Source organism: Apodemus sylvaticus, chromosome 9 (genome assembly GCF_947179515.1).
Source record: "Apodemus sylvaticus chromosome 9, mApoSyl1.1, whole genome shotgun sequence".
NCBI lineage: Eukaryota > Metazoa > Chordata > Mammalia > Rodentia > Muridae > Apodemus > Apodemus sylvaticus.
The window spans coordinates 9920611-9936061 of NC_067480.1; the positions used below are offsets into that span (position 1 = coordinate 9920611).

Sequence of the window (15451 nt, forward strand, 5' to 3'; positions counted from 1 at the left end):
TATGCACAACCTGCCCTAGTTATGCTTTTGACACCCCACCCTAGAAGAAGAAACCTTTCATCAAATCTCTCAGACATTCCCTCAATGGGTTAATTTTAGGACTACACCTCAGCTTAGAATTATCTAACAAGTAAATCTGGTGTGAGATGAAAATGACTTCAAAACCCAGTTTCCCGACATTAAGTCACAAAGTACAAGGATATAGTATAGAAAAGCAGGCTTTCTAAAGTTTAAGTGCACTATTTAGATAAACTCATCTAAAACTATATTAACAATCATGGTAATAGCACCTTATAGTTTATAGATGAGCGATCAAAATGTAAGTAGGATTTACAAACTGTTCCAGCCAGTGTCTGCTCACTCAGTGCCCAGATTTCCAGGAGTCAAACATCAAATTCATTTGCCATGCTCCTGTCTATGTAATACTCAATATCATCTCTAAATGACAGTTTATCAATAACATCAGACTGTGCTGAATTTACTGATAGGCTGAGTTTTATAGGCAAAAATTAAATGGCTACTTAAAAGAATCATTTAAAATTCAAAACAAAAACAAAAGCACCATGATGTGTGCCCGTGTCAGGCTGCTGGTGTCAGGGCCAGAGTGCTCGCTCGCTCGCTCGCTCTACCACCTCACGTGAGGACAAGATGGAGCACTTACTCCCTAGGAGCCAGGAGAGCAGATCACCAAAGACAGCCCCTCCCAGTGGAGGGAGGCAGGGGAGGCAGGACTATGGGAATGCAGCTCACGTTAGCAAGAGTCTGAGAAAAATATCCTGGTCAGCCAATCCCACATGCAGGATTAGTTTCACATTTCATTTAAGAATAGTTTTTCATAGTGTAAAATGAAGTAAATGAAATCAGATCTTGACCTGCCCTGGGTCACAGTCTCTGTCTCTGTCCCTGTGTCTCTGTCTCTCTGTCTCTGTCTCTCTCTCTCTCTCTGTTCCGTCTCTCTGTCATGCACATACACTTTACTATTGACTTTATATCAAAGAATTTAATTTTTAAAAGTAGCCATTTAAATCAGTCACCATAGATGCCATGTGGCTGACTGCATCTATACAACTGCATACACAAACATGTAACTAGACTGCTTCATATGAACTATGAATGTACCTGTTGTACCCATTAGTGATATGTTTAACCTCTACAGTACACAATACGTAAATGCCTAAAGCGTGGGTGTAACCTTCTATGTATGACTCCAGGTCTGTAGCAGGAAGGCCACAGGGCCTGCTGAAGCCTGAGCAGAGAGGAGCAGAGGGGAGGGGAGGGGAGGGGAGGGAAAAAGGGAAGAAGGGAAGAAGGGAAGACAGGAAGAAAGGAAGAAGAGAAGGGGAAGGGAAGGGAAGCAAAACAAAGCAAAACGAAGCAAGCAAAGCAGGGCAAGAGTTACAGCGTTGTGAAATCAGAGCCCACACCACACCAAATGGCTATCTTGCTGCTACAGTGAATGATAACACCAAAACCACAAGACAGTTCTCCAAGCAAGGCCCTGGGGGAAGAACCTTGGAAAGATAAGGCTCTCCTGCTGAAGGGGCAAAGGCCGCCCAGGTGACAATGTTGTTCTTAGTCTAGACCTGAAAAATACCTGCTAGCAAGACCCCTTTCCCAACACTGTGATGTACTGATTCTGAAAAGCACAAACATTGGCAGCCACAGTCACTGCCACAAACATCAGTCCTATTCTGTCCCCAGAAGTCCTCAGCACAGGACACAAGGAAAAGAAAAGTCAACTCTCAAAGTAGCTATGGGGACACATTTTTATTTACAATAAGACTCCAAAAAATAAGCTAATATTATTTCCTACAGATTTCTGCAAACAAGTCCAATCTTTGAAGAGGCAATCCGCAATGGAGGAATGGTCAAATCTGAACTCCCAACGAGTCAAGAAAAAGATGAAGACAGCTGTTCTAGAATGCCAATAGGTGCTCCTTAGGTGAAGCAGCCATGACAATTTCAAGGATGCTGAGAAGCCACTGCAGGAATGTTATACCACAGGAGGATTGCCTGAGCGTGTCTGGTGTCCATGACTCTATAAGTAAAGGAAACACTGCAGATCTCAGAGCACGAAGGAAACACTGTGGATCTCAGAACACTAAAGAAACACTGTAGATCTCAGAGCACCAAGAAAACACTATAGATCTCAGAACTCCCTTTTAAAGGAATGAACTCATACATAAACAACTCAGTCTTCTGCAGATAAGGGCCCTTCTGGGAAGATCGAAAAGTGCATGGTGTTTGGTTGCAGCCAGGGTTTAAGTATTAAAGAGTTTTGGGATGGTTTGTTCTAACTGAAGGCACTGAAGCACCCACGGCCCAGTCACGAAATTAAGATACAATGTTGTCTTCTACTTGCATATTAAGGATCTTTATTAAAAAAAAAAAAACACAGCTCACCTGCTAAGTCAAGTATCTTCATATCCCCAAACTAAATTAAGGCACAAATACATAAAGAAAAAGTGTGGGGTTTTTTTTTTTGTTTGTTTTTTTGTTTTTAAAAAGAACTTGTTGTAAAACAACAATGCTCTGGACACCGAGAGCTAAGCTATAAAATGTTATAAATCATCTTTCTTTCTTAATTCTACATCACTTGTGTAAGTTGATGCCCCTGGGAAAACACAGCTGCAAAATGCTCCCTTCCTCCTTAACACCAGACACAGCTCAAGCTCTGGACTGTTTTCTCCAAATATGTAGCCCAAATCACTGATGATGATGATGATGATGATGATTCTTCAAGACAATTATATTTAGAACAAATGTGGACATATAATACAGATAGAAGGTAGAAACAAAGATCAGCATATATCTGTCTCTCTGTCTCTTTCTCTCCACGTACACAGTGACACAGCACTGGTGACTCAGAGTCACCAGATGGGATGAGGATTTGCTCTTGCTCTGGTAAGCTATTTTCCCCATCACAGCATCACATAGCAATGCCACTGACACAAACTCCATCTGTGCCTGGCCTAGTCCTCCCTCCCCAACACACCAGAGAAAGGACCCAGAAGGATGACATGTACTTCAAGCCCCTTCCTGAGGGACAATTCCCTGATCCCACAACATAAGTGTTGATGACTTGGCTAAGTGTGATTTTCATTTTTTAAATATAATTATTATGAATTAGCTTGTCTAGAGTCAACGTAACGAAGATTTTGTTTTCAAAACGTCCAAGGGACATGCTAACACAGGAAATTCTTCTACTTCCCTAAAGGAACAACGAGACGGGGAGCACAGTCTGAAGGTACAGTCACACAGGAGCCCAGAGTCCAGTTCTCCTCGAATGTATGTCAGCAGCAGCTGTGAGCCGCCATGTGGATACTGGGACAGCGACCCAGGTTCTCTGCAAGGACAGTGAGTGCCCTAACTGTTAGGCCAGCTGCCCAGCATGCGCACCCCGATCTTCAAGTTTTTGAGAAACTTTTTTCCATAATATCCATGGCTGGAGACATAGCTCAGTAGTAGGGAACCTTCCTTCCAGGCACGAGACTCTGGGTTTACTGTACACAAAATAAACAAAGAAACAAATGGCTAGCAAACAATGCAAACTTAAAACAAAACTGCTGCCCACTCCAGAAGGAGGGGCAGAGCAAGTGGGTCAAGGCCTCGGAGACTCGACAGGAGGCGGGTAATCCATCCACATTTACGAAAAGCCATTATCCAAGGGAGTGAGGAGCCAGAGAAATCTGCGAAGAACACTGAAAAGGGCTGGGGGCTGAGGACGGGTGGCGGATCAGGAGAGAGCAGTCCCTTCAGGTATTCTATATGATATGGCTGTAAGAATACAAACTTCTGGCTTCTCCACATCCTCACCAACACTACCTTCTGTTTCTTGGTGACAGGAAGATAGGTTGGTGTGAACCGTGACTTGCTTCATTTCTGAAGGGTAAGTTCACTGAGTGAGAAATTCAATGGTAAGATGGGTTTTAGAGCACACTGCCTTCTGACCTCCATTGTTTCTGGTACGAGGTCGGCTATAACAAACACAATCTCTCCTTATACATAATGTTTTTCTTCCCTATTTTTTAACTGAATGTAACATGAGTAAACATGAACTTAGTCACATACATGCAGAGTATGGAAGAGATGGAAGGAGGGACAGAGGGGTAGCTGCAGCGGGAAAGCACAGGAACAAACCAGGCTGGTGCTGCTCCCTAGCCTCATTGCCTGCCCCTCCCCCAGCCCAGCGGCCTGCATCAGCCCCTCTGGGGTAAGTGATGACCACAGTCTACTGTTTCCAGGGTCATCCGCTGTAGCCTGCTTCGTGCCTCTATCGGCACACCTTCTGTCTCCCTGATCTTCCCTTCTTCGTCTGCTCTACTATTGACAAGTCCGTCTAATGAGTCTCAGTTCCCATGGACTTTCCAGCAATGCTATTTTTATCTTTCCACACCCATTGTCCACCCTTTGTACTGGATCTGTTTGTCTTTTTCGAAGAGCTATACTGAACGCACCATCTGTTCATTTCAGTATCTGGGTCATCTCTTGTCTGTCTATGTTATAAATAATGAGTTACAGCCTTTTGAGAGTGTCATATAATCTTCCATTATTGCCAGGAAACTTTCATAAAGAATAGGAGTCTGAGTTCAATGTTAACGTCAAGAAAGAGCAGAGCTACTCACTGCTCTTGCCGTCAGACGTCTCGTGGTACGGCAGTTACTAAGCAGGGCCTAGGTCAGCTCAAGTCTTAGTTTGAACCAATGGCCACTCCCTTACTCACATCACTAAGGAGACACCTTTCAAACTCAAGTACCTACCTCGAGGGGTCCCAGCCCCATGCAGTAAAAGAGTCACAAGCTCAGTAAGTCCTTCCCATCCTAAGTTGCCTTGGTCGTGGTGTTTCATCACAGTAACAGAGAAACAACTAATTCTCTTGTCTAGGGAGAGATAGGGTGGAAGGAGAGGAAACAGAAGTGACATCAGCTAAGGAGATGGGAGGGAAAGGGGGCACTGCAAAGATATTCTTGTCCCACTCGGAGAGCCCTTGATCTGGGCCTAAACACTGTCACTGCAAGTTTGTCAAAACCTTGTTATGACTCATTTGTTCATACAATGTGGCCCAGGATGGCAGTCCTGAAACACCTTTCTCTCATTAAAGGCTTCTTCATTCTAAACAGGTCTTTGTTCTCTCAGCTTTCTGATGGACTTTTCAAAGCTGAAACTCGGAAGCCCATCCCCAACTTTTGTTGTTAGGAATCATCAGTGGCCCCTGCAACTCTCCATATCCAATCACATTTGCATTTATTATACTCAAAGATAAACAATCCCAGAAGCTCTGAATGCCCAAGACACAACTCACATATCAAATCATTCCCAAGAAGAAGGAAGGAGAGAGTCCTGGTCCTGGAAAGGCTTGATGCAGCATTGTAGGGGATTGCCAGGACAGAGAAGGGGGAGGGGGTTGACAACTCACATATCAAATCATTCCCAAGAAGAAGGAAGGAGAGGGTCCTGGTCCTGGAAAGGCTTGATGCAGCATTGTAGGGGATTGCCAGGACAGAGAAGGGGGAGGGGGTTGATTGGGGAAAGGGCAGAGAGAAGAGGGCTTATGGGACTTAGGGGGAGGGGGAACTGGGAAAGGTAAAATCATTTGGAATGTAAACAAAGAATATAGAAAATAAAAAATATAAATAAATAAATAAGTAAAATCAACAAATGAGACCTCATAAAATTGGAAAGCTTCTGTAAGGCAAAGGACACTGTCAAGAGGACAAAATGGCAACCAACAGATTGGGAAAAGATCTTTACCAACCCCACATCCAATAGAGGGCTAATATCCAATATATATAAAGAACTCAAGAAGTTAAACTCCAGAGAACCAAGTAACCCTATTAAAAATGGGGTGCAGAGCTAAACAGAGAATTCTCAACTGATGAAACTCGAATGGCTGAGAAGCACCTAAAGAAATGTTCAGCATCCTTAGTCATCAGGGAAATGCAAATCAAAACAACTCTGAGATTCCACCTCACACCAGTCAGAATGGCTAAGATAAAAAACTCAGGTGACAGCAGATGCTGGAGAGGATGTGGAGGAACACTCCTCCATTGCTGGTGGGATTGCAAGCTGGTACAACCACAGACTGATACTGTGGAAATCAGTCTGTCAGTTCCTTAGAAAACTGGATACAGTACTACCTGAAAACCCAGCTATACCACTCCTGGGCATATATACCCAGAAGATGCTCCAACATACAACAAGAACAGATGCTCCACTATGTTCATAGCAGCCTTATTTATTATAGTCAGAAGCTAGAAAGAACCCAGATGTCCTTAAACAGAGGAATGGATACAGAAAATGTACATTTACACAATGGAGTACTACTCAGCTATTAAAAGCAATGGCTTCATGAAATTCTTAAGCAAATGGATAGAATTAGAAATATCAACCTGAGTGAGGTGACCCAGTCACAAAAGAACACACATGGTATGCACTCACTGATAAGTGGATATTCGCCCAAAATCTTGGACTACCCAAGATATAATTCACAGACCAATGAAACTCAAGAAGAAGGAAGACCAAAGTGTGGATACTTCAGTTCTTAGAAGGGGAACAAAATACTCATGGGAGAAAATATGAAGACAGTGTGGAGCAGAGAAGGAAGGAAAGGCCATCCAGAGACTGCGGATCCATTCCATATATAGTTGCTAAACCCAGACACTATCATGGACGCCAAGAAGTGCTTGCTGACAGGAGCCTGATACAGCTGTCTCCTGAGAGGCTCTGCCAGAGCCTGACATGTACAGAGGTGGATGCTTGCAGCCAAACATTGCACTGAGCATGGGGTCCTCAGTGGAGAAGTTAGAGAAAGGACTGAAGGAGCTGAAGGGGTTAGCAACCCCAGAGGAAGAACAACAATATCAACCAACCAGACCCTCAGAGCTCCCAGGGACTAATGCACCAACCAGAGTACACATGGAGGGACCCATGGCTCCTGCTGCATATGTAGCAGAGGATGGCCTTGTCGGCATCAATGGGGGAGAGGCCCTTGGTTTGTGAAGGCTCAATGCCCCAGTGTAGGGGAATGGCAGGGCAGGGAGTCAGGAGTGGGTAGAGGAACACCCTCATAAAAGCAGGGGGAGTGAGAATGTGATAGGGAGTTTCCAAAGGGGAAACCAACCGAGAAAGGGGATAACATTTGAAAAGTAAAAAAAAAAAAAAAAAAAAAAAAAAAAAAAAAAAAAAAATCAGAGAGAGAGAGAGAGAGAGAGAGAGAGAAGTCACCCACCAGTCACGATTTCACTGGCATACATTATACAAAACAAGAGTTTTACTCGGGGTCCTCAAAAGGCAGAAACTAAGAAGCATTAATTCAGCAAACACAGTCTTGTTTTGAGGATATCATGTGAGGACACACAGACAAGGTTACAGACTATATTCCTCAGCGGACACTTTAAAGGATTAAAGGCCAAGCAGGGCAGAGGCATGCTCCTGTACTCCAGCACTTGGGACAGGGACAGGAGGATGAAGAGTTGGAAGGCAGTCTGGAATACCTAGTGAGTCCTTTAAAAAAATGTTAAAAGGCTAAATGGCTCAGATTTTGATTTTTTTAATTGCAGTGAATTGCTTTATGGGTGAGAAGATTTTTTCTTTACACTGTGTTTACTGCAGATGGCTCACAAGGACACTGAAGACTACTAAGTCCATGCTTCCTTTGTGTAAAGGCTTAAGTTTCCAGCTTTATCAAAGTGTCCTCAAGAGTGTTGGTTGCTCTTTAGTATTCGGGTACAGGCCAGGGACAAATAATCCTCTCACCCCGCTCAGTGCTCCGCCTGCTGCTTCCAACTAATAACTGGCAACATTTGGAGCTTCAAGGCCACAGTCAAGATTTTATTCATTAGGATAAAATCAGAAACAGTAAAACATAAAAGAAAATCTCTAAGCCAATTAAAAAAAACATTAAATTTTAAATAACGAAAGGGATTGGTTTTATTTTTTACTGCTATTATGAGCTAATAACATTCAACCAAGAGATGTCATTTACAAGGAACTCAAATGAGCTCCCATTCTTAACAAGAAAATATATCCAACTGGTAACTGCTTGCAATGCAAAAGTTTTTTTCCAATAGAGTTTCACTGGGCATAAAAACACAATTCAGGTCAGGTCTCATGCTCAGCAGTAGATGATCAACACAAAATGAACAGCGTGTTTTGTAGAATTTTTGTTTCATAATGCTTATTTGGGCTTTTTATCTAACTGGGCTCTTGGCTTGGACATTGTTTCTGGTTTTGTGTTTTTATGGCTGTGTAAGTGCACACACACACACATGTGCATGTGTGTGCATATGTTATGTCTGCTTGTCTATCTGCATGTGTAAGTATTTCTTGTGCTTTTTCCTCTTTTAATTCTGGTTTGTTTAATTTTATTTGCTCATTTGTTTTCTAAAGAAAGAGAGAAGGCATGGCATTGGAACATTGGGGAGGTTAGGAGGTGGTTAGGAGGCTCGGAGAGTTTGAAGGAAGGGAAAATATGAACACGATATACTGTATGAAAATATTTTCAGTAAAACAACTGCAGTGGGGAGCTGAAGACATGGCTTTAAGAAAAGAAGGAAGGAAGAACTTGGCCAAGTTCTTCTCCCTCTCAGCCGGTCACTCTGTGCGGCAGTGTCATCCCGCCTGAGACCCTGACAACTGACTCATTTCAGCAAAGGAAGGGCTCCCAAGGGGGAGTGGAGCAACGGTGGGCGCCACGTCTGAACCTCTCATGGATCCAGACAGGAGGGCAGACGATCTCTGCTCTAGCTGGCTGTTAGGTCAACTCAAACTACCTCCGCAAGCTTCTGAGGATGTGCACCTGAGATTCCAGAGTTCCAATACACAATTACAAATGTGTGCTGACACTATTCAGAATGCCAAGAACCAACCTAAGTGTCCACCAATGGACGAGTGGATAAAGACGAGTGTATACTCACAACATAATAAACACTATTCAGCCTTAACGAAAAAAATCAAATCTGGAGAGAGCTTGCTACGAGCATGAGGAACAGGCGTAAGCTGCCCAACACTCAGAGGAAAGCCCAAGTGTGACAACTACACCTATAATCCGCAAACTGTGGGGTTAGATACAGGAAAGACCCTAGCCAACCGGCCTAGCAAAATTAGCGAGAGGTTCAAAGGCTACAACAAGAAAGGAGGCAAGCGAGGCAGGTGACAGAGGGAAGGCATGCAATGTCAAATACACATATTTTTCCACAAAGAATTCTCAATATTTTGTACATATTTCATTGCAGTTCCTTGATTGATAACCAAAGACTTTTACACAATCTAAAAATTAATTTAAAATGTCTTTCTCAAAAGGAATTATATTGCCACCAAAGAAAAGTTTCCTTATTTGTTACAGGAGCAATGCAAAGATGAAAATAACGACTTAACAGCAGTCTGTGAGGTGGGCAACTTCTGAGGAACAGGGGCCGCAGGCTGTCAGGACTCCACTTCGGAGGAGAGCTTATATAAGCAGCACAGTGCACCGCAGAGGCAGCCATACGCGCACACAGAGATGGGTGGGTGCCACTAACAATTTATTTAGTGACAAGGAATTTTACATGTCACAATATATTTTTCTTTTGATTTCTACAAACCTATAAAATAGTAAAACTAATTCATAGCTGGTAGGTATCTACAAATAGGTCAGGTTTGGTCTTATAAATTATATAGTCCCTAACACAGACAGTGTATTAGGAATGAATAAGAAAGCAGATTTAGAAGTCAGACGAAGGTTAAACTCTCAGCTACTACTCTTCAAGTTCCAGTCTATATGACCATGGCCAAGGTGCCTATCCTCACTCCGCACCAACTTTCTCTTGGGTGATCTGAGAATCACACTAGGAGTGACATTAGGAAGGTAGAGTACTGCCAAATAAGGGTATAGCATGGTCCACACAGGACACACAAAGCGACTGGTAACACTCAGGGCATCCACAAACTGGTAAATCCTATCTGAATGTAAGTAACTACTATTCTACTGATGTCATAATCATAACACAGGAAACTTTTCATCAGTTAAGAATGTCAGTTATAAGCAGATGCTATCTCAAAAGCTCAAAATAAACAAGTTACAATTCACCCAGCACAGGAAGCTCAAGAAGAAGGAAGACTTAAGTGAGGTGCTATGGTTCCTCTGAGAAAGGGAACAAAAAGCTCACAGGAGCAACAAGGGAGGCAATGCGTGGAGCAGAGTCTGAAGTAAAGGCCACCCAGCGAGTGCCCTGCCTGGAGATTCATCCTATAAATAGTCAGCAAGCCCCGACACTACGACGAGAAGTGTGTACCAAAAGGAGCATGCCATGGCTGTCTCCAGAGGGGCGCTGCCAGAGCCTTACAAATTCAGAGGCAGAAACTAGCAACCAACTATTGGACTGAGCTTGGGGTCCCCAACTGAGGATCGGGAGGGTGGTCCAGAGGAGCTGAAGGGTTTATAGCCCCATGGGAGGAACAATGGCTTCAGACATCCAGACACCCCAAGACTCCAAGGGACTGAACGATCAACCAAGGGGTTTACATGGTTCTAGCCAAAAATGTGGCAGAGGAATGCCTTTTTGGGCATCAGTGGGAGGAGTGGTCTTTGGTCAGGTAAAGGCTCAATAGAGGCCACAACAAAGGGAAACCAAGGGGGGAGGGAGTTGGGGAGAAGGTGGGACTGTGTCTGGTAGAGGCAGGGGGTGGGAGGAGAGGTAGGAAATCGTTGGCGAGGGAGGCTTTTGGGAGGGGGGAAATTTGGAAAGGTTTTACCATTGGCAAGGTAAATGAAGAAGATACTCAATTTTAAAAAATGAAAAAAAAAAAGAATGTCAGTTATAACATGCATCACCTGTGAATGTGCCATTATTATTTGAGGAAGCTGGGATGCCAATGTTAACAGACATCAAGATGAGACACTAGCCAAGTTGCTCCCAATCCAATGTCACTAGCCCTCAGAAGATGGCAGACAGAACAAGAGCAGCCAGTGAGGCTATGTGAAGAAACAAATCGGTGTGCTCTGTCTAGGAGGCAAAGACCAGCAAGGCCTTGGGCAGGCAGCCACCAGAGGCAGGCTCCCCTAGGAGACAGAGGGGCCAAGAGCCTAGGACAGCACTGCATCTGTCCCCAACACTGAGGGGAATCTCTGTTCTCTGCCAAGTCTGTTGTAATGTGTTACGCTGTCAAGAACACTGTCTTAGAAAACAACTACTGACTATACAAAAAAGTCACCCTTTACAACAAATTAAAAAAAAGGTCAAATATGACACTGTTCTCACAAATTCTATACAACAAAATTAAAGTATATGTGTGTTTGTGTATGTGTATTTGCACACATAAATGCACATGTAATTTGTCTTTCATTTCTTATCCACATTTAGAAACTCATCTCTAACTGAAACAACATCTTGCCTCAAAATTTACTGCCAACTATATGTTACAGTCAAAAGACTGATTTCCTCAGCAGGAGCCTTGATCATTCCAAGACAGCATGCAGCAATATTCAGCATCACTACAAGGTCACAGGGTTATCAGCTGGTGGCAGGAGCAAGAACACTGGTTTTTGTCTCTGCCCTGCTCTCACCATTTTCACACAATCGACATGGTTTGCAGCTCGCGGATTTCAGGTGCAATGCTGTTTCTGATGGTCTACCAGGAAATATAAAGACTTTAAAGCAACGAAAGGCTAAAAAAGTGTTCAGAGTACCTGCCTAATGTGTAAAGTTGCTTCAATCCCCAGCGACATGGACGGATGGATGGATGGATGGAAGGAAGGAAGGAAGGAAGGAAGGAAGGAAGGAAGGAAGGAAGGAAGGAAGGAAGGAAGGATGGATGGATGGATGGATGGATGGATGACAAGGCAGATGGAAAGGAGGGAGGGAGAGAAGGAAGGAAGGAAGAAAGGAAGGAAGAATGGAAGGAAGGAAGATGGAAAGGAGGGAGGGAGGGAGGGAGGGAGGGAGGGAGGGAGGGAGGGAGTATCCAAATTCCAAGCAAAAAATAGTGCAGTATTTGTGTATGCAGATAGGACATTACTAAACACATCAACATTAAAAACAAGTACAGAAATTCCTAATCAACTACTCTCCCCACTGCTACAGTGTAATCATGAAATAAAACACCAGCAAATCAGCAGCAGGAAGGACCTCCTATGTCTAAGGTTCTCTGCTCCAAGTTTTGATTTTATAAAACATGGAGACTGGAGGCAAAATGATATGCTCAAAATGCATATCTCTTACTCCCTGACCACTGTCATCTGTCAGACTAGATCCACAGAGTGAGCCAGTGACCAACATCAGTAAATCAGCCAACAATCTAAGTGGGAAGGGAGGTAGGTGTGCTGTAATCCTTACATCTGAGACATCTGAGCACAGTTTACGTTCTGTACAAAGCTATGGCTCACTTACACCTAAAATAATCTTCAATCCACAATTCAAAAATATGGTAGAGACAAAAAGATATCAATGAGCTTCTTGATTACAAAAAGCAGGAGACTGCCATTATGAAGGCACACACACACAGGAAGGACAATTTTGTATGGAATGGCAGAAGATCACGTTAGAAATGACGGGGACACCTCCCCATTAAATACACAAAAAAACAAACAAACAAACAGCCAATGTCAGCATCAGGAGCAGCTGTGCACACCTGCAAGGCCAACACTGGGGGCGAGGGGGAGAGGCAGGGATGGCAGCAAGGGAGCTGCAATGCAAGGCCTTCCCTGGGTACACATGGAGAGTCTGTCTCTAAAAGAAGAAATGGAAAAATGAGGCCTTTCAGTATTCACCTAAAAAACCTTGCATTCACATTTCAGAAGTACTTCATTCAATGCCTTCTACATCCATTAAGAAAGTAGTTCAGAGATCCACCCACTGATTCTAAGTCCTGTCAGAGGACAGTGCTAACACCGCAGGCAGCCGGCCTTCCCTGGGTGCCAACTGCACTCAGGACTGCCTTGTGTTGCTCACCTTCCACATGGCCGTGGGTCAAGTCCTGGTAACACCCTCTGTCACAGATCAGAGAGCCAAAGATTACAGAGTGCTTCAGTAACGTCTCCAAGGACATGATGAGTTCTTATTCAGATACTGCTTTTCACAGTCAAATCTAAAGTGTGCTATAAATCCAAAATTCCTTCCTGGACTTATAGGGTGACTAGTTATAGAACTGAATCTATAATTTTTAACATCAACTTTAACTATGTACACTGAAGAAGTGTACATAGAATATACAGATGCAGGGAATATTCTTTTGAGGCCTACAAAGATATTAAATAGCTAAGAGATATCTTACACCTTGAATAACATTTCAGAATTTAAAAATAACTTAATTTGGAACTAAGCTCAACTAATTAAAAGCTTCATTTGGACATACCTTTTAACAGGTTGTCTTCATAAAACAAACTGTAGACCCCTGCCTTCTGAAACACTTGCACGTGAGCATGGTTTGATTTTCTAAAGAACTGAGGTACTGGAGATTGCTATACAATTTCTTCTGTCTGTATTTTGTACCTTTCCTAACTCCCATGTTCTTAAAGTACTCATGCTTTGAGACCAGGTAGTATTCTGGTAACAGTTTTAATCAACAGGCCATCTTACTATCTTGATGTTCTCTCAATTCATATAGAATCCATCATGACAATATACCAAAACAAGTATGCTAAAAGAGACCATGGAAGCACTCCCATCCACAATAGTCTCAAAAAGACCCAACAAAAACAAAACATCTACAAATAAACCTAAACAAGGAGCTGAAAAAAGTATATAATAAAAAATTCAAATCTCTGAATAAAAAAATTGAAGATATCAGAACAAGACAGGGAAAAAAAAAAACTCCAATGGTCATTGACCCGGTACAATTAATATTGTGAAAATGGCATCCTACCAAAAGCAATTTATAGATTCAATAAAACTCTAATCACAATAACATGCTTTGTGGAAAAAAAGAAAAAAAAATCCCTAAATTCATATAAAAGCACAGAAGACCCCAGATAGCAAGAACAATACTGAGAAAAAAGGTCACTTCTGGAGTGATTCATGTACCAGGTTCCATGTTACACTGCAGCTACAGCAATAAAATCAGCATGGTACTGGCACACAAATAGACAAAGTAGATCAGTGGAAGAAAACAGACCCAATCACCACTGTAAGTGCAGCCATATTGAACAGCTCCTGTGCTAAATAGGACTGACTCCCACAGTCTCCTATATATTTAAATGCTTAATCATTACAGAGTGGCATATTAGAGAACCACTGGAAAGAATCACTGGAAGGTGTGGCCTATTGGAGATTGGTTTCGTTGGAGGAAGTATGTCACTGGGAATGTGGGCTTTGGGGTTTCCAAAGCACACACCAGGCCAGCTCGCTCTGCTCAGCTATTTCTCCAGCACCACAGTGTCAGGACTGCTCTAACTCCCACCGTAATAACAGACTAAGCTTCTCAAACAGTAAGCAAGCCCCAATTAAATGTGAGATCCTGTATAAGAGTTGCCTTGGTCACAGTGTCTATCCACAACAGTGACTTAGACAGTAACAAAGAAAGATGAGGAGGAAGGAGGAGGACAGGGAGAAGGAGGAAGAGAAGCAGATGCAGGAGGAAGAAGAGGAGGTGGAGAAGGAGGTGAAGGAGGAGGAAGAGGAGGAGGAGAAGAAAAAGAAACCACCACTGCCAGACACAGCCCACTGTTTGATGAAGATGAATGAGGAGAAGTTTAAAACATTTCATCTACAAGAAAGTAGACAATCACTGTGAAAGAATATCCCAGGAAGCATTAAAGGACTTCTTTCAATAGTGTGTTATGGAGAATGAAGAGGAGTGGGCATTCTTCTCTTTAAAAAGAAGTTTGCTTAACAAAGTGAGATTTCAGACCTGGATGTGTACAGTGCTGAAATGGAGCGCTGTATGCAAGTAAGGGTGGAGCTACCCCAGCTGAGATGGATCTCCAGCACAGCCTTCTGTGTCAATGACACTGGAGTAGAAGGAAAAGCAGATGACCAGCATAACAAACTATGGTGCTGTATTACCACAAGAAAACTACGTGGGACTAGTCCCACGTCCCAGGGTATTTACAGCTCTGATTAAAGGAACAACTCCTACCTAAAATTAGCTCTTGTCACTACTGTGTGCTCTATATTAATTTAAAAACATAGCTGGATACATCATAAAACAATATCAGAGAGTAAAAACCAAAGCCACAGCATCTCCCTAAAAAGAAGGTAAACTGTCACTCTATGGGGATGCAGTGTCAATTAATAAAAAAACAAAAACAAAAACAAAAAAACAATGCTGAGCTACACAGTCACATCACATATCATGAGAACTTCTCAGTTATTGTCACTAATTATCTAATACATTTGTTCCTGGTGAATATTACTTTCTTTTAGTAATGAGGATTGAAAACAAGAAGTTTAAATTGAGCTTGGCAGGCAATAAAGACTGAAATGTAGAAAACAGAGGTCTGGACACCATTACTAATTTTAAACTGAACTGTGTTTCT

At 42.8% G+C, this 15451-nt stretch overlaps 1 protein-coding gene across 5 annotated transcripts in view; it reads right to left on the bottom strand.

Moving 5' to 3' along the window:
• Fer (FER tyrosine kinase) overlaps positions 1 to 15451 on the bottom strand; it is a 306510-nt gene that overhangs the window by 172877 nt on the left and 118182 nt on the right. The gene's annotated exons all lie outside the window — the stretch shown is intronic.